At 43.0% G+C, this 27,804-nt stretch overlaps 1 protein-coding gene across 6 annotated transcripts in view; it reads left to right on the forward strand.

Moving 5' to 3' along the window:
• ITGA6 (integrin subunit alpha 6) overlaps window positions 1–27,804 on the forward strand; it is an 80,177-nt gene that overhangs the window by 673 nt on the left and 51,700 nt on the right. The gene's annotated exons all lie outside the window — the stretch shown is intronic.

The following is a 27,804-nucleotide window of genomic DNA, read 5'->3' on the forward strand; positions in this document are numbered from 1 at the left end:
GGCGAGGGCGCGCCCTGTTCCCGCCGGCCCCGGGGAGTAGTTGGCCCGTGGGTCGCGCCCGGGCCGGCCGAGGCGCACCCAGCGCCCAGCGCGCTCGGCTCCCCGCCCTGACCCGCCCCGCGCGGCGCCTCCCTCCATTCAGCTCGAGAAGGAGGAGAACCCGAGGGCTAGGCTGGGCCCCGGGAGAGTTTACTTTTTTTTCTGTTTTAAACAAAGTGCTTTCCGCCGGTTCTTCCCTCCGGGCATGTTTGCTGGGACCCCGGCAGGTGGCACGCTTTGCTGAGCTTCACGTGTGTGTTTGGGGCTGGGGTGGCGTTCAGGGTCACCGCAGCGCTGCTGTGGGTTTGCAGGGAGCGTAGTTCCAGGATGGTCTAGGCCTTTCCCAAACTCACGGTGCACCCCGTCTCCCCCGCAGACTGGCGCGCCCCGCACAAGTTGGAAAGCCACTTTCCATGTGTCCTGCATGACTTTCCCAGCAAGGCGGGGGCGCTCCTTAGGAGATACTTTTACATGCCTTTGGAAAAAAAAAAAAAAAGATGGGGGTGGGGGCGGGAATTAACCAAACACCTGTTCGCTGGACTAGATCAGCTGAGAAAACAAGTCTGAGTGATGTGCCCAGCCCCCAAAGTACTCGGCCGCACCCGAGACCCGCTCGGCTCCTGCGTTGGGCGGGCACAGCCAAGGGGTTAAAGCAAAATGTCCGATCTGAGCCTGGACTTTGCAAACAAGGTTTGTAAGGGACAACCCCCCACCGTAGCGGTAAACCTCCCAGGAGAAAGAGGAGACCGGCACTACTGGCCTCTCCTTTTATTTCTTAAACAGTGTTTGGTTCCCACATGATCGGCTATTTAAGCCGGAGAGGGTATTTTGGCGCTTAGTCGCCTTAATCGCTATGGGGTTGCATTCTTGATCTGTGCTACTGAAAAATAGGCTGTAGCAACAAAAGGTCTCCCCTCCCCACCCAGGCCTTGAGTTGAACTAAGGACCTTCCAGGACCAACAGACCGGAGAAAGCAAAGTGCAGCCACAGTGAAGAGATTTTGTGTTTAGGAGAGGCGAATGGGATTTTAGAACTGGAGGAAACCTCTTGATTTCAGCGGTTAACAACTTTGGAATTCGTGAATGTTGCAGCCCCTGAATTTTAGTCAGTTTTTTTTTTTTTTTTTTTTTTTCCTGATAACACCTGCTAGGTGAAGCACAGAAATTAGCTGGGGGTGGGGAGGCTCTAGGAGGGTGGTCTGAGTCTATATGCCTGGCCAGCTGCTTATACTCTGCTTTCTCTCAGAAATAATTGTTGTTAAGCTGTAAATCTGAAATGAAAGGTTCCTGTTAACTCAGTTAATAGATGACGTTTATTGTCTCGGAATACTTGGTGTGTAGAATTTGAGCTTGTTAGTGCAGAAATGATTGTGGGCCAGCAGAGGGAATTCATTCTCCTGGGCATTCTCTCTCTGCACCAGAGCCCCACTGAAACCGGTGGCTTCCTTGAAATACTTGTTCAAGCAAAAAGTGTGAAGGGAAAGTACTGGGACAAGAAATATCCTGGCAGTGGAGATTTGCGAAACGTGACTTTGCCAGGAATCTGTGTCGTGAAGGTTAGCAGCATGCTTGCTAAAACTTGTTACTGCTGCTGGGCTTCTCTGGTATTAGAGCTGAGGCAACTCCTCCCGAGGTAAGGATAAGCCTGCAGTGGGGTCTGATGCCTTCTAGAAAAGCTCTTCTTAGCAGCTGACAGAGGGGAGAGGCCCCGTATAAGGAGATTGTATGTTTCCTAGAGTCCAAAGGCAGTGACCACACTTTAAAGAGGCTGTGGTTTATGTCACGTGCTGCCCACCTCCATGCTTTTGTAAAGCTTTATTCCAGCTTCAGGAATAGCATTGGTCTTCCCAGGAGAACCAGCACACACAGGCCATAGCACAGGTCAGTTGTCAACCTTTGACAGTAAAGAATGTGGGTGTAAATGGCAGAGCCAGTAAGACTGAGAAAACTTCTGGACCAGCTTCCTAAACTCTATGGAAAAACTCAGTGGGGGTCTTTCAGGGACCTGGTGGGAGAGAGACCTAAGCTGAGATTCCTTCTCGGGCTTTTATTAGCAGCTGTTAATTTACTTTGAGCTTTAATTTCTTTATCTGTAAAATGGAGATGTTACTGCTTACTGGGGTTATTATGAGGATTAAGAGATAATATGCAAAGTGCTTAATGCCTGCCTGGCATGGGTACTTGCTGACTAAATGGTAGCTGTTAATGATCATTTAAAAAGCAGTAATTGTGTACCTACTGTGTGTCAGGTACCTTACAAGGTGTCTTAAACATTCTGTGATTCTAAGATTGCCTGAGAGTAAAGCCAAAGGTGGTTGTTTTTGGGTAATGATATTTTAAACTCAGTCATATTTATGAAACCCATGTTCAAAGCAACTTAACTTTAATAGGTCTTAATTAGACTTATAACAAAAGTGAGTTTAATGAACAGGGGACTTTGAGGAAGGAGAAGTAAAATATCAGATGCATGGGACGGTCAGATAAATGCACGATCATAGAAGACCTATCATACATTTTTGTAGTTTGAATTTTCTATAGTGCCTTTAACTATTCAGTCACATTTTAAACTCCAGTTATGACTTTGACAGAATAATATTGTGTCAGAGAGCCCCAAAACATGTCGGGTGTTCCTAAAGCTTTGGAGACTATAAAATTGAAGTAGATACCATAAACTTCATCCAGGTTTTCAGGCTGTGTATTAAAGAAGTTTCAGACTCCAAAAGATTACTCAATGGTCAGCCAAGTTGGTCCGCCGAGTGACTGAGGTCAGGGTCTGAGCACCTTGGACTCTTTAATTTCTCTTAGGTAGTTAAGATTGAGTCATTCCCAGAGGTGGAAGGTAGGTGATGATGACTGTGGGTATATCCAGCCTATGAATCATCACTCTTAGCTCTTCTGGGAAGAGATGGATCTATATATGATCACAGGGAAGAACCTAGAAGAAGGAGATCTATAAGAGATAGTCTCATGAAGTCATTTTGGATTTCTGCCAACCCTCATTTTCTTCTTTATGGGGTCTCTCTCTCTGACCACCACTGTCTTCCAGAAATGCTCCAGGCCCGCGGTCTGTTCTGTTCTGACCCTTACTAGGTTTGTTCTTGACTTTTCTCAGACTTGTCATGTTCCATCTCTTAAAATCGTATTTTCTGAACTAGAGATCGTCTAGTCCAACTGCCTCTTTTTACAGATGAAGAAACTGAAGCTGAAAGTTCAGCTTGAGCAGAATCTTAACAGAATGTGGATTTGAATCTCTGACCCATGCTCATGCCATTTTTAAATGGAAAAGCCAGAAATGTTCTTCAGACCTAGAGAAATCGGCAAGCGTCTGAATTTTGGAAGTGTACTATATTGTGCTGATTTATCAAACTGCTTCCCATATGCATAGGTCAGGGCTATCTATTTAAATATTGGTGCCTGGACTCTTACTATTGACTCTATTCCAGCTGGCCTTGGAACAAGTTCTGGGTCCGTCCTTCTTTGCCTGTCTCCACCCCATTCCCTTCTGAAAAAGCCCAGTGAAGTGTGGCTATAGCTAGCCAAGAATCAGAGCTGTATTCAGGATGTGTACCTAAGCACTTGCTTCCTTGCATTTATTCACTCGGAGTGCCATGTGGCCCAGGGCCATCTTCCAGGGATTGCTGGGTCACCTTGAATGCTAAGAGTAGAGAAAAAGCCAAAACGGGCAGCGAGACTTACAGGAAGTCTTAGGACTCTGCAAGAAAGCAGAAATAGGCAAGTTTAATTTTAACACAGGCTGGTGTGAGACCAAGTAATGACAGTGTTGGGGGAAAAAAAGGGTCAGAGTATTTATATGGTATAAATAATTTGTTGGGGAAGTCAGGTTAAATGCTTATATAAAAGGATTCCTTTATTATAAAGAAGTGGTTATTCTGTGTTCTCAGTTATATAGACTCTCTTATCATAACAATATATTGAGATTTAATTTAAGCTTTCATAACCAAATAGTACCAGAATTATGACGCATGGTTCCCTGAAGACCTCGGCTCAACATATTACTGTGGACAGTGAGGCCAGTGAATTATTTGGTATTTTCAAGAGGGACGGTGAGACAAAACAGAAAATACTGTCGTAAGCTTAGATGACAGGGTCAATTGTGCCTGAAACACTGATTTAGTGCTGAATCAGCCCATTTTAAGAATATAATCATAGCTTAAGAACCAGTTTAAAATTTCCTCATCCTACACTAAAGCAATGTCTTTAACTCCTTTGGATGTCTGTAGCACATTGTGTCTGACAATTCTGATGTTTTGTGCTAAACTGTGATCCACTATCTTTAGGACATGATCTAATCTCTCCCAACTGGATTGTAAGTTGTGTGAGGGCAGGGGTCTTACATTCATTTCTTTGCCTGCTAGCACCTAGCATATGCCTTGCAAATACAATAGAGTCTGATATTATACACTCAGTTTAACCTGTGACATCAACTCTCCCTGCTGAGGGTGGAGAGAGGGAGAAATCCCTTTCTTTAACCCTTTGCCCTTCCTTGCTCAGGACTTGGTGTCTTCTGCCTCTGAGGAAACGGAAGCTGTAAGCTTAGCAAAGAAACGCACAAGAAGTTAATTCTTGGTTTTTGATTTTTCAAAGGCGGGGGGTTCCAGCTAAGGGATTTTCATGAGTGTTTTTAAATTTCACCTGGCTTTTGCCCTAAAGGCAGACTTTAGAACCTAACCCCAGAAATACAGGCTGATCTACACTGCAGTGGGTACTCGGGACTTGCTGAGGTGGTTGGTTGTTATGAGGCTGGATAGAGAAGGATGACTGTGGAATAGAGATCTTTCTGAAAGCAACTTGACAGGGGTGTGGGGGTCAAATGGAAGTGTGCAGTACATGTGTGAAGTCACTTGTGAATTGATAGCGGTAGGTTTATTTCTTCAAGGATAGTAAGAGAATCTTGGATATATTTAACTCTTTCGGTAGGATGGTGGGAAGGCTGCTTACCTGCTCCGGGGGTGAGCCTAGGAGCCATAGCATGGGATCTGGGGATCTGTGTAGCACCCCCGCTGGCTCCTGGGAGGATGGTAAAGATTACGTACTGCAGCAGTGGGAAGTGGACGTAGTCTCAGCCCCCAATGCCCATCTTCCCTTTCTGGGCTTGGGTACAACTCTGGAATCAAATAACTTTATATCCGGAAGGAAGCTTAGGGGTTCTGAAACCTGGCTGGTCTTCAGGGTAACTACTTGGGCAACCTTTTATAAAAGTGTGATTCTCAGCCCAGCCTAGATCTGTTACGTCAGTTTCCGTAAGTGTGCTCCAAGAAGCTGTTCTTAAAGTCTTCTTCGTTTGAGTCAGACTAGCTTTTCTCCTTTACACAGAAGGCAGAGTGTAATGTAGTGACTAAGAGCAGAGCCTAGAGCCAGGTAGGATCAAACCCTTTTCTGCCATTGACTAGCTATGATTTTGTGCAGGATTCCTAACCTTCCTAGGCCTTCCTGCCTTCAGCTGTGAAGCTAGTATCCTCACACATTAGAATAGTCCTGGTCCAGAGTGAGCATTTTGTGTTTGTTAAATAGATGAGGAAACCAAGGCTGTAAGAGGTGCAGTGGCGGCGGCATGTCTAGCAAACTTGGTCTTCAATCTGCATCTTCCCTGCTTCCCGGCCTGTGCTGTGTATGTGCTTTCTCCTTTTAGGTTTGGTTTTCATCACGTTTAAAGGTTTGGTTTTCATCACATTCTCCCTTTCTTCCATTCCATTCTCCAGTTGAAAAGTGCATCTCAGAAGAGCCATGCCTTCTACTTAGCAGCCCTTCGTAGCTACTAAGCCATAGGTAAATCCCAGTGAGGTCTCAGTGTTCAGAGATGAGTGGACAGATGGGTGCATAGACACGACGGGGCAGTGACTGCGAGCTGGATACCCGTGGAGGGTGGGTGGTGCAGTTATAGGTTGGGCTTACTGCTAAGGAATACCACCTGTCTGGTTTCCAGGCCTTCTTAGACCTCTATGACCTTGAAAGCACCCCCACACCTCCATCCCTAGGAGGCTGGATAACTTGCACAACACCCAGGGCAGGTTTGAAAATGATTTATTTTTCTTAGTTTTTTGCTTGGCACTAATGTTTGCTAGGAGGGAGCTTGTGGATTATTGATGACAAAACTGCCTAAGGTTGGAAAGTATGTGGGCAAATATGGAAGTAGTGTTTCCTTCACAGGTGTGTTAAACTGGCATTTAGATTTGCAAACACTGATCTCTTGGAACTAAGTTAAGAGGCTAATTGTTAATTAGCCCTGAACTGGGGCAGGTAGATGGGCCTCTCACCAGTGCAGGTCCCTGTCAACTAATAACAGGGTTTGATAACCACCATCAAATCTGCTATCTGGCTTTTCTGGTTAGATAAACAAGGCAAGACGATCTCAAACCAGCGTACCGATTCCGAGGTTGGCATGTTTGTAGAAGACTGTTTGCAGGCCGCAGTGTGGCAGCAGACCCTCCCCAGTTCAGCCCCATGCCAGATTCCAACGTTGGATCCCACTGTCGCTTCATCTCATCCTAAATTGGCAGAAAGACTGTTTAGAAAACTAAGTCTCTAAAACCAATTAAATGGTAAAGAAGACTGTTCTGAATTAGGGGGAATGGGAGGAAGTACCACTAAATGCACGTTACAAAGGGCAAAAACTCATGACATGGAGCCGTGGGTATCTGCTTGCATGTTTATTTGCCAAGCGGCTAGTATATTTTGCATGTCATACAATCTGAAACTTACTTTTTGAAAAGCCATTTCAGATATAGTATAAGAAAAGCCTTTGAGAGAAACATGCTTTCTAAGCCTGGGAGTATAGAAATAAAAATAAACTTTGCAATAATTTGAAAAGGGCACACTGGTTAGTTGAAGAGTAAGGAAGCACCCAGTGATGCCTCTTTACCCAAGAGCTCTGTTTGCTTTGCTCGGTGATATCAATGTCACTGTGGTTTCTTCATTTTGAAAAGGAAATTCATTTGTACTGAGGTGGTTTTAAGTGTGTGTGTGTGTGTGTGGTGTGTGTGTGTATGATGCAAATGATAATAAACATTTCAGACCCAGAGGGCAGAATGTCACTGAACCTAAGCCTTCCTGAGCCAAATAACTCCTTTGTCCTTGCAGAATCAGGAGCCCTTCTCTTCAGGATATGCTGCCATTATGATAAAGCATTGTGATGTAAAGTTAACGAGAGGATCCTTATCCAAGTGAATCACAGCCAAGGGGTGGAATGGTTGGCCTCTGGTAGGGATGCCCCATTCAGCAGCACTGAGAGTTTGGAGTTGTTCTGTTCTCCTTCCTTCTTGCTGAGGGTAGTAAGAAATCCTCCCTAGGCCCCATTCCCCTGATATATCTTGTGGGTGATGGCCTCTTACTGGCAGTGTGATTATGTATTTCCCTTAGAACAAAGGTATCGAAACAATAAAAGTTGTGAAATGGAAATGTTTACAATTCTACAAGGCTCCAGAGAGATTAGAGATAGGTAGGAAAAAGGCCATTGTTTTCCAATCAAAGGTGCTGAGAACCTGTTGATTGGACCTAAGGAATCCAGCTTTGCCGCGACACAAAACCCAAGAGTTTTGTTTCTTTTTCTTTTCTTTTCTTTTTTTTGCGACACAAAACCCAAGAGTTTTGTTTCTTTTTCTTTTCTTTTCTTTTCTTTTTTTTTTTTTGAGACAGAGTCTCACTCTGTTTGCCCAGGCTGGAGTGTAGCGATGCGATTTCAGCTCACTGCAGCCTTGACCTCCTTGGGCTTAGGCAATCCTCCCACCTCTGCCTCCCGAGTAGCTGGGACTGCAAGTGTGCAGCACCACACCCAGCAATTTTTTTGTGTTTTTAGTAGAGTCAGAATGTTACCATGTTGGCCAGGCTGGTCTCGAACTCCTGGATTCAGGCAATCAGCCTGGCTTGGCCTCCCAAAATGTTGGGATTACAAGCGTGAGCCACCATGCCCAGCCCCAAGAGTTTTCAAAAAAAGGAAGAGTTCAAAGAGGCTCAGAAATGATCAAGTGGACATGCAGAGACATAATTTTAGGAAAGGGATATTATTAATATTTGCCAGTGAGTCCTCGTTACTGCTGGTGAGACTAGGCCCAGGTGCCGACTTAAGACGATACTTTGAAAAAGTTGAGAGGTGGCTTAAAGACCTGGGTGATGAATGAAGAAGACCTCCATGAATTTACAAGTGCAAAGAGAGATGGGTCTGGGCACTGCTGGGCCTTTTAGAGGCTCAAGGACAGTGGCCTTGGGGAAGGCTGAAGGAGACACCTATTGAATTAGATGGTGCCAAGGCTGAGGGAGGACTTTCGGGAATCCCAGACTAGAGAAGTGTTTTAATGCCAAGAGCATGGGAAACCCATTTCAGATACTGTATCAGATAAGCCAGCTTAGAAAGAAAAGCACCTTCTAAGGCTTGCCCTATATTTAGAAAGGGCTGCTACAGAGGTTAACTGAGAAGGGGTTGTAGGAATGTGGAGAGGCATTGTGAGGATCCTCATTCAGGATGATCTGGGAGGTAAGCTCTGAGAGACAATGATACCTCTGCCCAAGCTTAGCAGCCATGCCAGAAGCCAGCTGAGAAAGTTTTTCAATATCATAGAATATGTAAGCTCTGTAAGCTCATTTATTTCTCTGTGTGTGTGTACATGTTTTAACCCAAAAGAAATAGGGATTTTTGTCTTTATTCGAACATGCAGGGAATATGGTCTGGACCTGCCAGAGAAACTGTGGCCAGCTTTTTGGGGTTTTCCTATAGAAATTGTTCATTCAACAGATATTCACTGAGTATTTACTATGTATTTGGCACTTTTCTAGTGCTGGGGCTACAGCAGCAAACAAAATAGACAAAATCCCTGCCTATGTTCTGATCGGGGAGACAAACCATAAACAAAAAGGTGTATTATGTTAGATAGTAATAATTAATGCAGAAGTGTTAATGCAAGAGAGGGGAGAATGGTTGATGTGATCTGCAAAAATATAAAGTAGAGAGGGAACAGGGAGTGCAGATGGGGAGGGAAGTGGTCAGCAGTAGGGCTGCCTGGGAAGACTTTGCTGAGAAGGTGAAGCTGCATTCCTGGCAGAGAGAATGGCAAACACAAAGGTCCTGAGGCAGAAGCATGTTCAGGCAAAGCAGTGAGTCTCCTTGGAGGCAGATTGTATAGGGCCTTATGGATCATCGAATGACTGGCTTTTACTCATGAATGAGATGGGGAGCATTTGTAGGTTCTGAGAAGAGTAGGACATGTCCTCACTTGGATTTTAAATGGATTTCTCTGGCCTGCTGCCTTGAGAGTAGACTGTATGAGGACAAAGATAGAAGTAATGATACTGACTAGGAGGCTCCTGTAATAAACAGATAAGAGATGGTGATTTGGACCAATGTGGCAGCAATGAAGATAGTAAAAAGTGCTTGGATTCTGGATATGTCTTGAAAGTAGAGTCAACAGGATTTCCTGGGGACTAGGTATCAGTTGGGACAGACAGAGTAGAGAAGAATGTGTCCAAAGTTTTTGACCTGAGCAGCTGGAAGGATGGAGTTGTATTATGGTTTGGGGAGAGATGTGAGAGGAATAGATTTTGGGGGCAGGGCAGGAGTATGGTTTTAGATATGTCAGGTTTGGAGTGTCTAGACAGCCAAGTGAGTTATTTAGGCAGTTGAGTAAGCAGCTGAGTCAATTAAAAAAATTGAATTTAAAAGCCTGAAGTTCAGTTGGAAAGGTTTGATTGGTGATGCAAGTAGAGGAGCCTCTAGGTTGTGTTTAGAATGATGAACTGATGAGGGCACCAAGGACGGGGATGGAGGCCTGAGCCCTATGGTGTTCTTACACATGGAGGTTAGGGAGAGCCCTGGAGACTGACACCCATGGCAGGAGGAGAGGGAGGGAGTGTGTGGTCCTGGAAACCACATGATGGGGTTTCAAAGAGGAAGTGAAAGATCAGTTATATCAAATGACACTTACTGAGATTTGATCGCTAGATTGGCAATGTAGAAGCCACTGGTGACCTTGTGAGAGCACTGATGGGGAGGAGTGGGAGCAATGCCTAATTGGAGTGAGTTTGTGAGAGAACAGGAGAGAAGGAATTGGAGACCATAGGAACTCTTGAGGGGTTTTGCTGTAGAGGGGAGCAGAGCCATGGCAACAACTGTAAGGGGAAATAGTGGGTTTTTGTTTCGTTTTGTTTAAGATGGGAGAAGATTATAGTGAGCTGGTTTGATGAAGATGATTCAGTCAAAAAGGAAAAGTTAATGCAAGAGAGGGGAGAACTGTTGGTGTGACCTCACCAACTGAGTAGGTGAGAGGACGTACTGTGGGGGAGGTGGCCTGATGACTGGAGCAAGGGTAGCTCATCACAGTTATGAGGAAGAAAGGTCGGATGAGGGGGCACAGATGCAGGTAGGTGGCTAATTATCCTGGTGGAAGGGCATGGGGTTTTTCCATTGCTTCTAATTTCTCAGTGAATAATAATAAGTCATTAGCCCTAAGTAGTTGTGTAAAAGTTTGCCTCATTAGGAGTAAGAACTTCACTGAGGCAGATGGATGTGGATTTGAATCCCAGCTCCTTTACATTCTATTGATTTTGACGTTGGACAAATTACTTATCTTCATTGGTCAAATGAAGGTACTAATAGCACCTACCTCAGAGGGTTGTGAACATTAAAGGTGAGGATAAAGCACTTAGCAGGGTGCCCGTCATATCCAATCAACATCAGCCTTTACTGTTAGGGTCCCTTAAAGTAAAATATGAACATAATTCCTTCACACTGGGGAGTTTTTGTAGCTCTCTTATCTTTTCAGTCTGGTGGACAGCAGAGGTTACCCTTTGGGGGCCAGGTCAAAGGTTAAGTTTCCCTGTGGAAGACTACAACTGGAGGGCAGTCCACAGGCCGCCATGAAGTACACATTGTTTTGATGAAGACAGGAAGGGGAAATATGGGACTTGGAAGAAGGAAGAGAAGATGGCAGCATGTCAAAACTCTTTGGCAATCTGTAGACCTTTGTGCTATATTTGAGCTACAGAGAACCACGACTTTTTATTTTGAGTTCTTACAAGACTCATTTTAGGTGTGGAGAGAGCTCTTCCCATGTGGGTCTGCAGCTCTAGAATTGGGTAGTGCCTTGGATGGCACAGTCCTGGTGTATCCTGCAGACTGAGTGGACAGGAGGGCGTTGACTGGGTGTGTGTGATACAGGGTGGAAGCCAGCTCCGAGAACGCAGCAGGAGAGCCAAGGCTGTGCTTCCTGTTCCTGCTGGCCTGGTTGATTTGTCTTTGTAATCCTAGTCAATGCATCCAGCGTCTCAGTGCATATATTGAATAAAAAATGATGAATGGCCTTGTTGAATTGTCAGGAGTGTAGAAAATGAGGCTCAATCAGCACTTTGGGTTCTAAAATACTGTCGTTTTTCAATCTCTTCTTTCAAGATTATTGGTATAGACCTTGAGGGAAATCTGAGTTCAAAAGGAAATAGAATATCTTTAGAATTTTGCAAAAGTGTGAGTCATCAGGACTTGAGCATACATTCCCCTGGTGTGCTGCAAATCAGATATGAAACATCTTCCTGAGGTGGCATGGTGGTGGTATAAAAGCTTCATTATAGTACGGAATGAAGTGTGTACTTATATAAAACACAAGTCTTCGAAGACATTGGAAGCTTTTGGTGGTTGCTTTGCACTATGCCTCTGTACATGTTCACCTGCCTCTGTCATTCAGTGCTTTTGTGAAAATGGCTGGGAAGCATTGACCAGCTCAACCTTTTCTCTCTAGAAGGAAGACTGAGACCCAGAAAAGTCAAGTGACAGCTAGTCAGTGGTAATGTGGGCCCTGAAACCTAGCTGCCCAGTGCCCAGTCCACCTGATGGTATGCCATACACATCTTCCGTTTGGTGAAATAGCCCATTCTTGGAGTTAAACTTGTGCCACATAAATCTTGCCCTTAATAGAACAGTATCTTGGGTTTTTAAATGTCCCCTACATAGTGGGCTGGGAGAGATAGAAAATACAGCCACTGTCACCCCTTCCCCTGCTTACTAGGGCACTCCAAATGACCATAGCACATTTTTTCAGTGGAGTCTCAGAATTCTTCAGGTCAACATTGGTCAGCCTTCACTGTTGTGTGGGTGTTTGCAAATAAGACAGCACCTGTTTGCCCTCCTGGCCTTGCTAAATCCCGTGCATATGGAAGGCACCCTATAAATGTATGCCTGATGGATATGAGTCCTGTTGGTTTGTGAGCTTCTTAAGAACAAGGCTGACATCTTGTTCAGTTTTGGTTCAAATCTAATACATAGAAATGGATATTCAGTAGGTATTTGTTGAACTCTTTGATTCCCCAAATACATTAAAGGCTTTTAGAGAACAGGAACCAGGGTAAACATTTCTTTAGAATGATCTTTTACATGCTGGTACTTTGAAAAAAAAATTGTGGTAAAATATACATAACATAAAATTTATTTTAACCATTTTAAAGTGTATGATTCAGTATTGTTAAGTATATTCACATCATTTCTTGCCCAGAAATGATGTTGTTTCATATTATGAGGCCATAAAGTATTGATAAGCTAAACAAACTTTAACTCAATATATGATTGTGCTGTATCATTTAGTACTATATTCTAATGTGTATTAGTGGCAATGAAATTTAAAGTTTAACATATTTATGGTACAAGTTGAAATTTAGTCTCATAGCTTATTATGTGTTTTTCCAATCTGATTAAGGACTGCTATGAGTTGAATTCAGCAGTTGTATACCTGGCACCAATAGCCTTTGAGAAACCAAGTAATTTAAGTTTTTAATTGAGTAACAGAAAATTGCAACTAATAAAATGCCTGGCTATATTAGCTTGTCATTTATATGTTGTTAGTACTCCTTAACTCTTGGTAGCTTTAAGATGAAACCAAGAGTGGTTTCAGTTGCATTCTGTGTTCTGATTGAAGCTGAGGCTTGATTTGTGGCTTGAAGTTTGAAAGGAAGTGCCTGTTTGTTCAGGGAACACCAATTGGACTAACAGCTGTCCTTTGTATTAAGGTCATCTTTAGCTTGTCTTGCAAATACTTTCCTTGTTCACTAATCCCTGCTCCCCACCCTGCTTCCTTTAGACCCATGTTAATCTATTACCTGGGAGCAGCTCTAGATTCTTGAGTTGGTAATGACTAATTTCTCCGTTGCTCTCATCCTGTTGAGTTTAATAGGCTCTCTTTTTTCTTACTGATGTTTTCATGATGAGATTTCTAATAAGTTATTTGGGAGCTATCAGAATAGAAACTAATAAATATTATCTATCTATTAGCTGTCAGAATAAAAGCTTACTGAGGGTCCTGAACTGTGAGGCCACTGAAGGCAGGGGTTTGGGTCTGATTTATCTGTGTTTGCCTAGAGCTTTAACAGAGCCTGACACTTGTAACTCTTAAAAATATGCTTTAAAATAAATCTAAACTCAGGCATGGTGGCTCATGCCAGTGATCCCAGCACTTTGGAAGGCTGAGGTGGGAGGAAGGCCTGAGCCTAGGAACTCAAGGTGAGAGTGAGCTATGATTGTGTCACTGCACTCCAGCCTGGGTAACAGAGTGGAGACTCTGTCTCTTAAAAAAAAAAAAAAAAAACAAACCTCAGTGCATAAGACACAGGTGTTTTCATCTGTGAACGAGAGTAGACACATTCTAGTAATACCCAATGTTTTTGTGAATTTCTTTACAATTGAAACTATTTTCCACTTGTAGAAGTTGGGAAGGAACTTGGGGAATGGCCTGGAAAGGTAGACCACCATCCTCATTTCATAGAACAAGAAATGGAGACCTAGGATTTGTCATAGTCCTGCAGCCAGCTACAGACAGAGCTGTGCCTACAATTCCCTTCTTGTCCTGAGTTGTTTCTGCTTCATTTCCCACTAGAACCCCATCCCGCCCTCACCCCTAAGCAGAGGTCCAGCTAGCTAATGTGTCTGTTTTTATAAAATGCCACCAGAAGCTTAAGTACGTCGGTTCGTGTCCCATCAAACTTGTCCAAATCTCTTTCTCATCATAGAGAGGTACCATCCTGAGTTGCTCAGATGATAAACATTTCTCCATTAGAAACTAGGCTCAGATTTGCCTGTGGCCACAAATCCAGAAGCAGCTGTGTGTTCCCCATGTTTGTCACCAACCCCTGCGTCATGTTTCTGAATAAGGAGTCCTGGTTACCGCCACACCCCTCATTCATTGCTTTAGATTAGATGAAAGGCGAGGTGCCTGACTCAGGCCACTGACTCACTCTGCTTGGGTAAACCCAGCTCCTCCCGGTAGGAAGTGATTGCCCCAGGCAGGTTGAGGAGTGCCCACGGCATCCAGGACTAAAGCATTTGGACCCTGCAGCTATTTATAAACAGCACTTTACAGTGCTTTCAGTCTGAATGTTGGGACTCCCCTAGAAAGGACAGATTCAGTCCTTTCTGAAAGGAGGATAGACGAAGGGTGAGGAGTTCTTGTTGGGTGTATTTTCATAGCTGAAAGGTTCCCCTGAATGCTGTCAGTGCCATGGATGTTTATAGGGAAGGTTAGAGTTCCTGTCTCTGATGTCATTCATTTTATGCTGCAGCTCACTTGACTGTGGGACTCCCTAGGAAAGCTTATCTACTTTTTCAGCTGTTGCACCTCTTTTCTTCCATGTAGTTTGCCCTCTGCCTTACATTCACTCTTCATTGTAATGCCCCAGTTGCCAGCACAGTGCCTGGCGCACAGTAGGTACGTGTTTGTGAGCTTGCTTTACTGATGTGTTGTCATGCCTCTGGAACGGGCTGTAAAAATCAATCTTTGACTCTTTGCCAGCAACTGCCTACATAAAGAGAGCATGTGTGAGCTTGTTTTATGCAATTATAAGGTTTGCTTCATGACTTGTGGGCGCTGATTTTTTTTTTTTTAACCTCACTATCTCCATCATTTTCTCTGCAAGATTTTCAGTGACCCCCGTGTCCATGGACTGACCTCCATTTTTAAAATTTCATTTTTAATTTATTTTTGAATAGGTAGTACAGTCACATGGTACAAATATTAAAACTACGAAGATGGAATGAAAGTCAGCCTCCCACCCTTGATCTCTAGGCATCGTATTCTTCCTGGAGGCAACCATTGTTTTACCAGCTTACTGTGAATCTTTCAGAGCTACCTATACATTTACAAGCAAATATGTACATAGATTTTTTTTACTCATTTGCCATGTAGATTCTTCTGCACCTTGCTCTTTTTCTCTTGGTATGTTTTAATGCCTGTTCAATCTTATAAATAAAGAGCTTCCTTATTATTTTTAATCTCTGCCTAATACTCAGTTTCGAGGATGAACTATGATTTATTTAACCAGTCTGGGTATTCAGATAATTTCTAATCCTTCGCTGTTAAAAGCAGTGCTGCAGTGAAGAACTTTATGCTTCCCTCATTTCACCTTAAATGGATTAATTTAAGGTGAATTAATTAATTCCTAGTGCAGAGTGGCCTGGCCGGCGTTGTTGTTTTAATGGCCATGGCTGATTCTGGAGGAGTGGCTGCCCTCATTCCTTTCTATCCTAACCATCTGATAGGACCACAGGCTACGCTATCAGTGGGTTTAGTAGAGTCATGTCAACAATAGAGTTGTCAGCCTTATGCCCAAGCTGTTGGATCCCTGAAGGCTTCAATGTTTGTGTCCTAGCTATACTTTATGCTTGTTAAAATGTATGTGTTAAAATTAGAATGGCTTGTTGGAATGTGTAAGATTGCGTATAGTGTTTCATGTTTCATTACTGTGTTGAGTTTACAAAGTTACTTGATGTTATTTCTTTTTTCTTTTTTGAGGCAGGGTCTCACGCTTTTGCCCAGGCTGGAGTACGAGTGGTGCACTCACGGGTTACTGCAGCCTCAACCTCCTGGGCTCAGGTGATCCTCCCACCTCGGCCTCCCGAGTACCTGGGACTACAGGCATGCACCACGACGCCTGGCTAATCTTTGTATTTTTTGTAAATATGAGGTTTCACCATGTTGTTCAGGCTGGTCTCAAATTCCTGGGCTCAAGTGATCCTCCCACCTTGGCCCCCAAAATTCTGGGATTACAGGAGTGAGCCACCATGCCTGGCCCATCGTTTCATTTGATCCTTGCAACACCCTATGAGAACATTTAGATAGAACAATTTCACAGATAATCCATAGTGATACTCAGCTAACGGGTGGTACTGCCAGGACTTGAACCCACCATTCTTGTAACTTCCTTGATATTTCTAATTATGGTTTTGGTCTGCCAGTTTGTTATGGAGCAGAAAAGAAGATGTAAGCTTTCTGGAGGTAGTAGCTGATACAGGCATACACTATATTATCTCAGCAATAGCAAGTCCAAGTAGGACTGATTCAGTATACACAAAGAAGTATTAGTTGGTAAAATATTGAAATAACTTTCATTCTGGTTGGTACAGGTTGAGTATCCCAAATATGAACAACCAAAATCTGAAATGCTCCAAAGCTGGAAACTTTTTGAGTGTTTTTGAGTGCCTGCCAACATGACATGCAGGAGAAACATTCATTGGAGCATTTCGGATTTTGGATTTTTAGATTTGGGATGCTCAGTAAGTATTAATGCAAATATTCCAAAATCCCCGCCCCCGCCCCCCGCCAAAAAAACCCAAAAACCCAAAACACTTGTAGTCCCAAGCATTTCAGAAAAATGATACTCAACCTGTAAATAGCTTTGCCCCAAACCCCCCTGAGTTTCTTTCTCTACTTCCCCGGCCAGTTTTCACATAGGAACCCCCCTAATCGCCACATATTTCCCCCCACAACCCAGCAATAAAGGGGAAATGCCCTCATAAGCGAGGAGCCCCTGGATTGTAGCTCCCGTGCTATGGCCACCATCTGTGCTCGTTAATTGGTTCCCAAGCCATACTGGTCCCTAAATATTCTTAAATCTCTAAGTGCAGGAATGGAGTATTAAACAATGTAAGCATTTAGGCATATAACTTGATTTCTGTAGGTTTTGTTTTGTTTTGTTTTGTTTTGAGAGAGAGTCTTGCTGTCACCCAGGCTGGAGTGCAGTGGCGGGCTCTTGGCTTACTGCAACCTCTGCCTCTCAGGTTCAAGTGATTCTTCTGTCTCAGCCTCCCGAGTAGCTGGGACTACAGGTGCCCACCACCATGCCTGGCTAATTTTTTTGTATTTTTAGTAGAGACAGGGTTTTGCTATGTTGGCCAGGCTGGTTTGAACTTCTTACCTCAAGTGACTGCCTGCCTCAGCCTCCCAAACTGCTGAGATTACAGGCATGAGCCACTGTGCCCGGCTGGTATTTATACTTTGTAAATTGCCTTTGTTGTTCTTAGTATCCTATTTCTAAATCTGTTGTCTTTTTCTTTTCTTTTTTTTTTTTTTAAAAAAAAAAAAAGGGCTGGGCATGGTGGCTCACGCCTGTAATCCCAGCACTTTGGGAGACCGAGGCGGGTGCATCACGAGGTCAGGAGATCGAGACCATCCTGGCTAACACGGTGAAACCCCGTCTCTACAAAAAATACAAAAAATTAGCCGGGCGTGGTGGTGGGCGCCTGTAGTCCCAGCTACTCGGGAGGCTGAGGCAGGAGAATGGCCTGAACCCAGGAGGCGGAGCTTGCAGTGAGCTGAGATCGCACCACTGCACTCCAGTCTGGGCGACAGAGTGAGACTCCGTCTTTTAAAAAAAAAAAAAGAAAGAAAAAAAAAAGCCTGAAAGACCTCTTTTGGTTTTGCTTTTTGCTTTGTCTTTGTCTTCCTGGCCTCTAAAAATCTGGGTAGCTGGTCTGAGGTGTTGGGACCCAGGACTTGCTCTCTTGTTGCTCCACCATTGGAGCCTCAACCTCCAAGTTGAGGAGCCTCCAAGTTGAGGTTGAGGAGCCTCAACCTCAACCTCCAATTCAAGGTGGTGGCACCTACATTCCAGGCAGCTGAAGAAAGGAGCAAAGAACAGAGCCAAAGGCACATGCATGCCATCTTCTAAGGAAAATTATTGGAAGCAGCAGTGTGATGCTTTGTCACACGTCCTATTCAGCAGAACTGAGTTGTGTGGCACATCCAGCTAAAGAGGGAGGTTCAGTTGAGTAGTAGTTATTCAGGGTGGCCTTATGCCCAGCTAAAAAGTCTTTTACTATGGGAAAGAGGAGAACTGATGTTGGGTGACAGCCAGCACTCTCTGGCAGAGCTACTAAGCCTGTTGTTTCATTTATCTCATTTAGAAAATAAACTGTGACCATATTAATTTCCTTTTCAAAGCTTTGAAAAATTTGTATTTCCTAAACTATTGGAGTAGTAAAATGGGTATGGTGGCCCACCAGGTGTAAGCTCATTAAGTCTACCTTTTCTCTTCTTGTTTTTTATTGAAAATATTTTATTGAAAAATGATGGAATTTAAAGTCGCTTTTTCCTTTGCAGATGAACTATTTGATAATAGGTTTTAAGAAATGAATCTTATTTTTTGAGTTAACACTGATAATATTTATGCTTGGTACACTTGAAATAGAAAAACCTGCTTGGTCACAACATGCTAGAATTTAAAATTATTAAAAGTGATGAATTAATGATAAAACTTTATTCCCATAACAGAAATTTACTAAGCATCTACTATGTGCCAAGCACTGTGCAAAGGTCAGGGATGGAAATGGTGAGCTCACAATCCAGTGTGTACAGTTTCCTAGACTTGGTTTCTTGAAAGGAAAACTCACTAGAGATTGGACTCCAAATCACAAATGTCATTTGGCAACTGATAAGTCGGGTATCTGGTAATTCAGAAGCACAGGAAATGATTAAATGCCACATTTGACAAGATCTGGCAGCTGCCTTGTGAAACTGAAAGAACAGGATTGCTTGGAGACAATTATCAGAACTTGGACTTTCATTTTTCCTTGCTGCAGTAGACAGTGTTTTATTGTGGCTCTTTAAGAGATGTCTTAGTGGTATGAATTGCTTGCTCAGCTGAAAACTTTTCACCTAATTTAATTTTATTTTTAATTTTTTTGAGACAGAGTCTCACTCTGTTGCCCAGGCTGGAGTGCAGTGGTGCAATCTTGGCTTAGTGCAACCTCCACCACCCAGGTTCAAGCGATTCTTGTGCCTTGGCCTCTGAAGTAGCTGGGATTACAGGTGTGCACCACCGTGCCCAGCTAATTTTTGTATTTTTAGTAGAGACGGGGTTTCGCCATGTGAGCCAGGTTGGTCTCAAACTCCTGACCTCAAGTGATCTCCCTGCCTGAGCCTCCCAAAGTGCTGGGATTATAGGTGTGAGGCACCACGCCTAGCCAAATTTTATTTTTATTTTTATTTATTTATTTTTTATTTTGTGAGATGGAGTCTCACTCTGTCGTCCAGACTGGAGTGCAGTGGTGTGATCTCCGCCTCCCAGGTTCAAGCTATTCTCATGCCTCAGCCTCCCAAGTAGCTGGGATTGCAGGCGTCCACCACTACGCCCAGCTAATTTTTGTATTTTTAGTAGAGACGAGGTTTTACCATGTTGACTAGGCTGGCCTCGAACTCCTGATCTCAAGTGATTCGCCCACCTCAGCCTACCAAAGTGCTACGATTACAGGTGTGAGTCACCACACCCAGCCCCAATTTTATTTTAAAATGGGCTAGTTGTATATTTATTTCTGTACTTATAAATTTCTGTTGAAGTGGAATTCTTGATCATTTTAAATGCAGGCCAGTTGCTTTTGTGATTTTTATGTTGTTGCTAATGTTATTCTTTTTTCCTTGAGGTTATTGAAATTCTTATGTTGGGAGATAAGAAGCAAGTGTTGGTGGACCAAGGTCACACCAAAAATAGATCCTAGGGATGGAACCAGAATTCCAGAATTCTTTTCCTGTCTCCTCCTCCATTTTCCTGATCTGACCACTCTTATTAGCATATTCCATTTAAATAGTTGAAATTGAGGGTTGTGATTTCACATTTTTTCCCCCGGTACATGGTAAAGACTTTGAGCTGAAGGAGTTGAAAGTTGTGGATGTTAAAAACACGTTCTGCTTTGGATGTTCCTTTATTGCATGAGCTCCCTTGCTCTTAATGAGACACACCCATAGTAAAGTGCACTGAGTCAGGTTAAGAACTAGAACCCTCAGGCGCAAATGTCACATGAGCATCATATTCACTAGAAAATGGGTTTAGTTCTAGCATGCTCTTTCAAGGAGGCAGGAAAGAAGGCATCTTGTGAAATTTTGGGAAGGCCAGGATAAAATTGCTGGTCTTGTGCTCCAGTTAAAGGTAACAGGTATTCTTTGCCTTTAATTTTGCCTTTAGCACAGATCTCAAAGTACTTAATAGACGTTAATTATAACTGACCATGCTCTTGTAATAGATTTTTTTTAATGAGTAAACTGGAGTGTAGTGATGTCATCAAATCAAGCAGAAAGGAGACTCTTGGAGTAGTGGTTTAGAGCAAGATCTGGGAGCCCGGGAGTGCTAGGCACAACTCCTGGTTTGTCACTTACCAGCTGTGTGACCTTGGACAAGTTACTTGTCTTCTCAATTTGTGTCCACATTTGTAAAATGGGTAATGGCAATAGTGTCTCTTATATTATTGTCTCTTATAGTGTCTCATATTATTAGGCAGAGTACCTAATATGAGAGCATAGGAGATGATAGCTGTTGGGGCATTATTAATAATAGCTTGTTTGCCTCCTTTGAAAGTAGGCTATGTTTGTGATTTCTTAGAAGGTTATTAGAAATCTGGTCTTTTGAATGTGGAGTTGTAGTTTATAGTTAAAAGAGAGCCTCAGCCTTTTAACCAACTTTCTGTGTAAACATGAAAATTCCAGGCTGGATTTGTTCCACTGTGAATTTTAGCTCACACTTGCCCAACTGGATTATCCAGTAAGTATAATTTAAAAATAGGGTTTGGTTTTTCTTCTCCAAACACCCTTAAGGTTACAAAAAAAAGCAGGATCTGCTTCCTGCCCTCAAGGAGTTTATAGCCTAGTAAAGTGAAATTGGGAGAAGTACTTGCCCTTGGAGATGATGAAACTTGAGTTAGGGGTCTTGAAGGCAAAATCGTAGGTAGGGCCTGGAGCTGGAGCTTGGTAATTGACAGTGTTTATGGGGTTGGGGGCAAGGTGGCAGGAAAATGTGAGCAAAGGCGTCAAAGTCCTTGTGTGCCTGGGAAGTGAGAGGAGGAGGGGCAGCTCCTGGTGGATGGCCAGGGTGTGGCTAGATGGAGGAGGAGGGCTCCCAATTGTGGTGGGAAGAATGCTGCACAGCGGGAAGGGCACTGGGCTGGAAGCCCTACCCATGTCAGGGAATGTCTGAGCCTCAGATTTTTATTTTCTAGAATGAAGATACTTACCCCCCAATTGCTGAGATATTTGAATAAAAGTATATGTGAAGGATTTGGTAATTATAGAATGTCCTACAAATGTGAGTAGTTCGTTTGCTATTTTTTGGCGAAGAAAAATATTGGGATGCATGAATAATATCTACCTAAGGTTGTATTCATCACATTTATTGAATGCCAAGGATATACCAGCTACTGCTCCAGATGTTGTATTCAGGGAACAGAAGAAGAGTCCCTGTGCCCATGGAGCTAACAGCATTCTAGGGGAGGAAAGATGGACAGCTGACTTTCACGATCTCAGGTACTGATGAAGATTGTGAAGATTATTACATCAGGTGAATGTAGGGGTGATTTAGAGAGAGCTGGTAGCTAGGATGTTCAAGGAAGGGCCTCTGTGAGAAAGGGGATGGTTGGCTGGGTGCGGTGGTTCACGCCTATAATCCCAGCACTTTGGGAGGTTGGGAGTTTGAGACCAGCCTGACCAGCATGGAGAAACCCCGTCTCTACTAAAAATACGAAATTAGCCCGGTGTGGTGGCACATGCCTGTAATCCAGGCTACTTGGGAGGCTGAGGTGGGAGAATTGCTTGAACCCGGGAGGCAGAGGTTGCAGTGAGCCGAAATCATGCTACTGCACTCCAGCCTGGGCAATGAGAGTGAAACTTCCTCTCCAAAAAAAAAAAAAAAAAAAAGAGAGAGAGAAGGGGATGGCGGAGTTAGCCCTGAGGAATGTGAAGGATGCAACCAGCGAAGAAGATCTGAGTCAAGAGTGTTTGGAACCAAAGGAAGCGACTGCGGTTACTCTGAGATGGAAATGAGGCTGCTATGTTCAAAGGACAGAAATGGAGTCAGTGTGGCAGGAGTGCACACCTTTAGAGGATGCAGCTGGAGAGGCAGAGAAAGGGCCACTCACCATGGGCCTTATAGAATGTGGCAGGAATTCAGATTTCATTCCATTGCCCATCGGAACCCACTGGAGGGCTGTAAGCAGAGGAATGATGTGATATGACCTGAGATGTGCAAAGAACAGCAGTTGCAAAGAACAGATGTGGAGGACGGGCTGGGGTGGAACAAGAGTAGAAGCAAACCAGTTAGAATGATGCTATAGTTGTTCAGGTATGATGTGATGGTGACTCAAGCCTTTGTTTTAGGAGTTTGCAGGAGCTCAGAGCAGGCAGTGAAAGTGGCCACCTTGAGGCAAAACACAAATGAAAGGGTTGATCACAAACTGGATTAAAGTTAGCAGTGAGAATACTGGAAAGGAACTACTGAGAAGTGGTCAGAGTAAAATGTGGAGGTAGAGCCTGTAGACTTTACTGATGCATTGGACGTGGGATATAAGGGCAAGTGAAGAATCAGTGACAATTTCTAGGTTTCTGGCCTGAGCACCTGGGTAGATGGTGTACATTTAGTAAGATAGAGAAGGGGGCCAGGCATGGTGGCTCAAGCCGGTAATCCCAGCACTTTGGGAGGCTGAGGCAGGTGGATCACTTGAAGCCAGGAGTTTGAGACCAGCCTGGCCAACATGGCAGAACCCCATCTCTACTAAATATATATATATATTTTTTTGTGTGTGTGTGTATATATATATATATATAAATATATAAAATATATACACATATATTTATGTATTTATATATAAATGTATACACATATGTTTATGTATTTATATATAAATGTATACACATATGTTTATGTATTTATATATAAATGTATACACATATGTTTATGTATTTATATATAAATGTATACACATATGTTTATGTATTTATATATAAATGTATACACATATGTTTATGTATTTATATATAAATGTATACACATATATTTATGTATTTATATATAAATGTATACACATATATTTATGTATTTATATATAAATGTATACACATATATTTATGTATTTATATATAAATATATTTTATGTATTTATATATAAATATATGTATTTATATATAAATATGTTATGTATTTATATAAAAATATATTTTATGTATTTATATAATATACAAATATATTTATACACTTATATACAAATATATTTATACACTTATATACAAATATATTTATACACTTATATACAAATATATTTATACACTTATATACAAATATATTTATACACTTATATACAAATATATTTATACACTTATATACAAATATATTTATACACTTATATACAAATATATTTATACACTTATATACAAATATATTTATACACTTATATACAAATATATTTATACACTTATATACAAATATATATTTATATTATATACAAATATATATTTATATTATATATAAATTATATAAATTTAAATAAATATAAATATATTTATCTTGTATATATAAATATATATATTTTGTGTGTGTGTATATATATACACACACAAAAATTAGCTGGACGTGGAGGCGCATTCCTGTAATTCCAGCTTCTTGGGAGGCTGAGGCATGAGAATCACTTCAACCTGGGAGGCGGAGGGTGCAGGAAGCCAAGATTGCACCACTGCACTCCAGCCTGGGTGACAGAGTGAGACTCTGTCTCAAAAGAAAAAAATTTTTAAATAAAGATAGGGAAGGAGGCCGAGCACGGTGGTGTAATCCCAGCACTTTGGGAGGCCAAGGCTGGTAGATCAGTTGAGGTCAGGAGTTCAAGACAAGACTGGCCAACATGGTGAAACCCTGTCTCTACTAAAAATACAAAAATTAGCCTGGTGTGGTGGTGGGCACCTGTAATCCCAGCTACTCGGGAGGCTGAGGCAGGAGAATCACTTGATCCCAGGAGGCAGAGGTTGCAGTGAGCCGAGATCGCACCACTGCACTTCAGCCTGGGCAACAGAGCGAGACTCTTAAAAAAAAAAAAAAAAAAAAAAGGGAATGCTTATGGAAAGCCTGGCTGGGGGAGAAGCTGAGTTCTATTTTGAATGTATTAAATACGAGATGTTAAGTGGAAATGTTTACTAGGCAATTGAATATCTGAGTATGGAGTTAGGAGAGAGGCTGGGGCTGAAAAGAGGTGTTCTGAGAGTTATCAGTGAATGGATGGTGTTTCCAGCCACAGGATGAGAGCGCAGCTAGAGATGAGGAAAAGGTCTAAGAGCTGGTGGAAGAGAGGAGCAACCAGCAAACCCGAGGAGAAACTGGCAAGTATCGACTGACTTGTACATCCATCTACCTTGCTGTCCTTCCTCCCACTGTTTGGTCTAGTTCCCAACTGAATCGAATTAGAGGGCCAAAAGTGAACTGGATGTGGGAAGTCACAGAGACACTTAGATCTCTGCTCTTAAATCAGAGCAGTGAGCCCACAATTTAAATTTCTTGTTGGCCAGGTGTGGTGGCTCATGCCTATAATCCCAGCACTTTGGGAGGCCAAGGCAGGAGAATTGCTTGAGCTCAGGAGTTTGAGACCAGCTGGGCAACATAGCAAAACTCCATCTCTACAAAAAATAGAAAAATTAGCCAGGTGTAGTGGCATGTGCCTGTAGTCCTAGCTACTAGGGAGGCTGAGGTGGGAAGATTGCTTGAGCCTGGGAGGTGGAGGTTGCAGTGGGCTGTGATCACACCACTGCACTCTAGCCTGGGCGACAGAACGAGACTGCCTAAAAAAAAAAAAAAAAAAATTTCTCGTTGAGGGCAAGATAGGAATGATCATAGTGGATAGCTTCTAACCTTGCAGAATATACGGGCAGTGGTACATTTTCAGTTAGGGGAAGAAAAAATTAGAAAGGGCTCTCTGCACAAAATTAGGGCTCTCTGCACGGTACCCTCCTAGTGTTACCATTTGAAGCTCCAGCAGTAAAGAGGAGCCCCTGGTGTTTATTCTCACTGCTAACATTAATCAAGTTGGTGATCGACCCTTATGTTTGTGTTTTGCCTGAAGGTGGCCACTTTCACTGTCTGCTGCGAGCTCCTGCAAACTCCTAATAATCCGAGGGACAGAGGGGAGTGGTGGTGTACTGTTCTAGTATCTACTTTTATGATTCAAAAATCTGTTCTTTTTGAAATCACATGGTACTTAAAGATATGTATATTATCTTCTCTATTGTCTTTTCCTCCCTTCATTTTTACTTTGGTAATTTTACCTATTAAGATTGTGAAGGAACTTGACATTTTAGGGATTTCTTGTAGATGTTGTAATGAAATATGGTTTTGGAATTTGATTTAGAAAGAGGTGGAATGTAGTCCGTTTTCTTTCTCTGGCTTCCCTCAACCTTCCAGTTCTTTATAGGTGGTTCATTGCTTTGATTACCAGAGGCCTTAAATGCAGGTTGCATAGTTGACCATGCGACCTGTGAGGCTCCCTTTGAACCTTTGTCCCTATTTCTGTAAAATTAGGAGCTCAAATGAGATCAAGGTGGGCTTCCTTGATTTCTTCCAGGGAACAGGGACTGGTGGGAGTCAGTGGCAGCAAGTCTTGTCTAAAGGTGTGAGCAGCAACAAAGCAACACACGAGGCAGGAAAGTACTAGGCTTCATTAATGGAGGTGATGCTTCAGCTGAGATATAGAGGGGATTGGGGGCTGGGCACATGCTTTTTGGAGAATGGGCAGCATTTGCACAGTGTGGGAGTGCAAACAAAGAGCCTGGTGGACCAGCTCCAGGTGGTGACCCCATCAATAGGAATAGGGTGATTCTCCTGCATTTTCTCATCTATAAGTAGCCATGTGGGGAATCCAAAAACCAGTTACCAACATTCAAAATTGCTAGTGCTGTTAGTTCTGCAAGTATAAAATTAGAAACAAAGTTCAAGCTTCATCTGCCAAGTTGAAGTTTCCTAAGTGTTCTCTCAAAACCCATATTAATGGACTCATTTTGGCGTTTGTAACCTGATAAGTTACAGATAAGGGCATTTGCATTAACTGGAGTTGCCTTTTGAAACTCCTCAGCCCTAGCTTTGGTTTCCCAAATGTGGTGTGGGTATTTGGAGTAAACTGCTGTAAGGCTAAGCTGTTAGTAAGCATTTGATTTTGAGAGCCCTCTTTCCTTTGCAGCTCTTATAAATGGATTACTCAGTAGGAATTGCTGGAAATTAGAATCACTGCCTCCTTTAATAAGTCTAGTTAAGGCAGGGAGGTGGGCCCCGTCACAGCATAGGGCAGAGCAGTCACTTAGCAAGGAGCTCAGGAAATGTTTGCTGAATGAAAGAGTGGAGAGTGAAAGGTCGTGTTCTCAGCCTGGCAGCTGGCATTTCTGCATCACTTTTACTGGAAGATTTGCAGACAAAACTTTTTGTTTAAAACAATGCTATGTTAATTATAATCTGTTACACAATTTTTTTTTTTTTTTAAATCACAGTACAGGGCTGGGCGCAGTGGCTCATACCTGTAATCCCAGCACTTCCGGAGGCCGAGGCAGGAGGATCGCTTAAGCTCAGGAGTTCGAGACCAGCCTGAGCAACACTGTAGAACCCCGTCTCTACTAAAAATACAAAATATTAGCCAGGTGTGGTGACACACACCTGTAGTCCCAGCTACTTGGGCTGAGGTGGGAGGATTGCTTGAGCCCAGGAGGTGGTTGCAGTGAGCCACGATTACGCACTGCCCTCCAGCCTGGGCAACAGAGCAAAACCCTGTCTCAGAAAGAAAATCACAGTATACATGGAATACAAAGGTTTTTTGTGTTTGTTTTTAAGAACTAGAGCCTTCGAAGGAGCATGTGGCTTACTGGTATTGGGCTGAAGGATGATTGCATGGGGCCCATCTGGATAATCCAAGATACTTTCCTGGGCAGGGGCATTGACAGGGATATTCCCTACTTTCTTCCACCTTTAGAGGATTTACTTTAGAAATGGTTTAAGGTTTCTCAAAGTTTTAAGTCTGCTGTGTTGGAATTATTAATACTGGAGTTTGTCTTTTAATTGTGTAAATTACCCGGCTTGTTCATTACAAATAACCATTGAGTGTCCTGTAAGTGCTAGGCACTGAGCTGGATGCTAGGTGATGCAACAGTGACGAGGACAGGTGTGGCCCCTGCCCCCATGGAGCTGACCTTCTGGGGAGGGAGAAGGACAGTGAGCAAATGGTCTCACACACAGTCGTATAATCACTAACTGTGGCCACTGCTGTGCAGGAAAGGCAAATGATAATTATAAGAGATGGGACCTGAACTAGCCTGGAAAGTGGGAAGTTTTTTTTTTTGTTTTGTTTTGTTTTTTTTTTTGAGATGGAGTCTCACTCTTGCCCAGGCTGGAGTGCGGTGGTGCCATCTCGGCTCACTGCAACCTCTGCCTCCTGAGTTCAAGTGATTCTCCTGCCTCAGCCTCCCGAGTAGCTAGGACTACAGGTGCGTGCCACCGTGCCCACCTGATTTTTGTATTTTTAGTAGAGATGGGGTTTCACTATGTTGGCCAGGATGGTCTCAATCTCCTGACCTCGTGATCCACCTGCCTCGGGGAAGGTTTTTAAGCAGAGACATGAAGGGGTGAGTAGGAGGATGCCTGGAGGAGAGAAGAAACTGTGCAAAGGTCCTGAGCCAGGAGAGTGGTGGTGGTTAGAGGGTTGTGAAAGAAGCCCACTGCAGTTCAAAGA

This window comes from Pan troglodytes, chromosome 13 (genome assembly GCF_028858775.2).
Source record: "Pan troglodytes isolate AG18354 chromosome 13, NHGRI_mPanTro3-v2.0_pri, whole genome shotgun sequence".
In the NCBI taxonomy this organism is placed as follows: Eukaryota; Metazoa; Chordata; class Mammalia; order Primates; family Hominidae; genus Pan; species Pan troglodytes.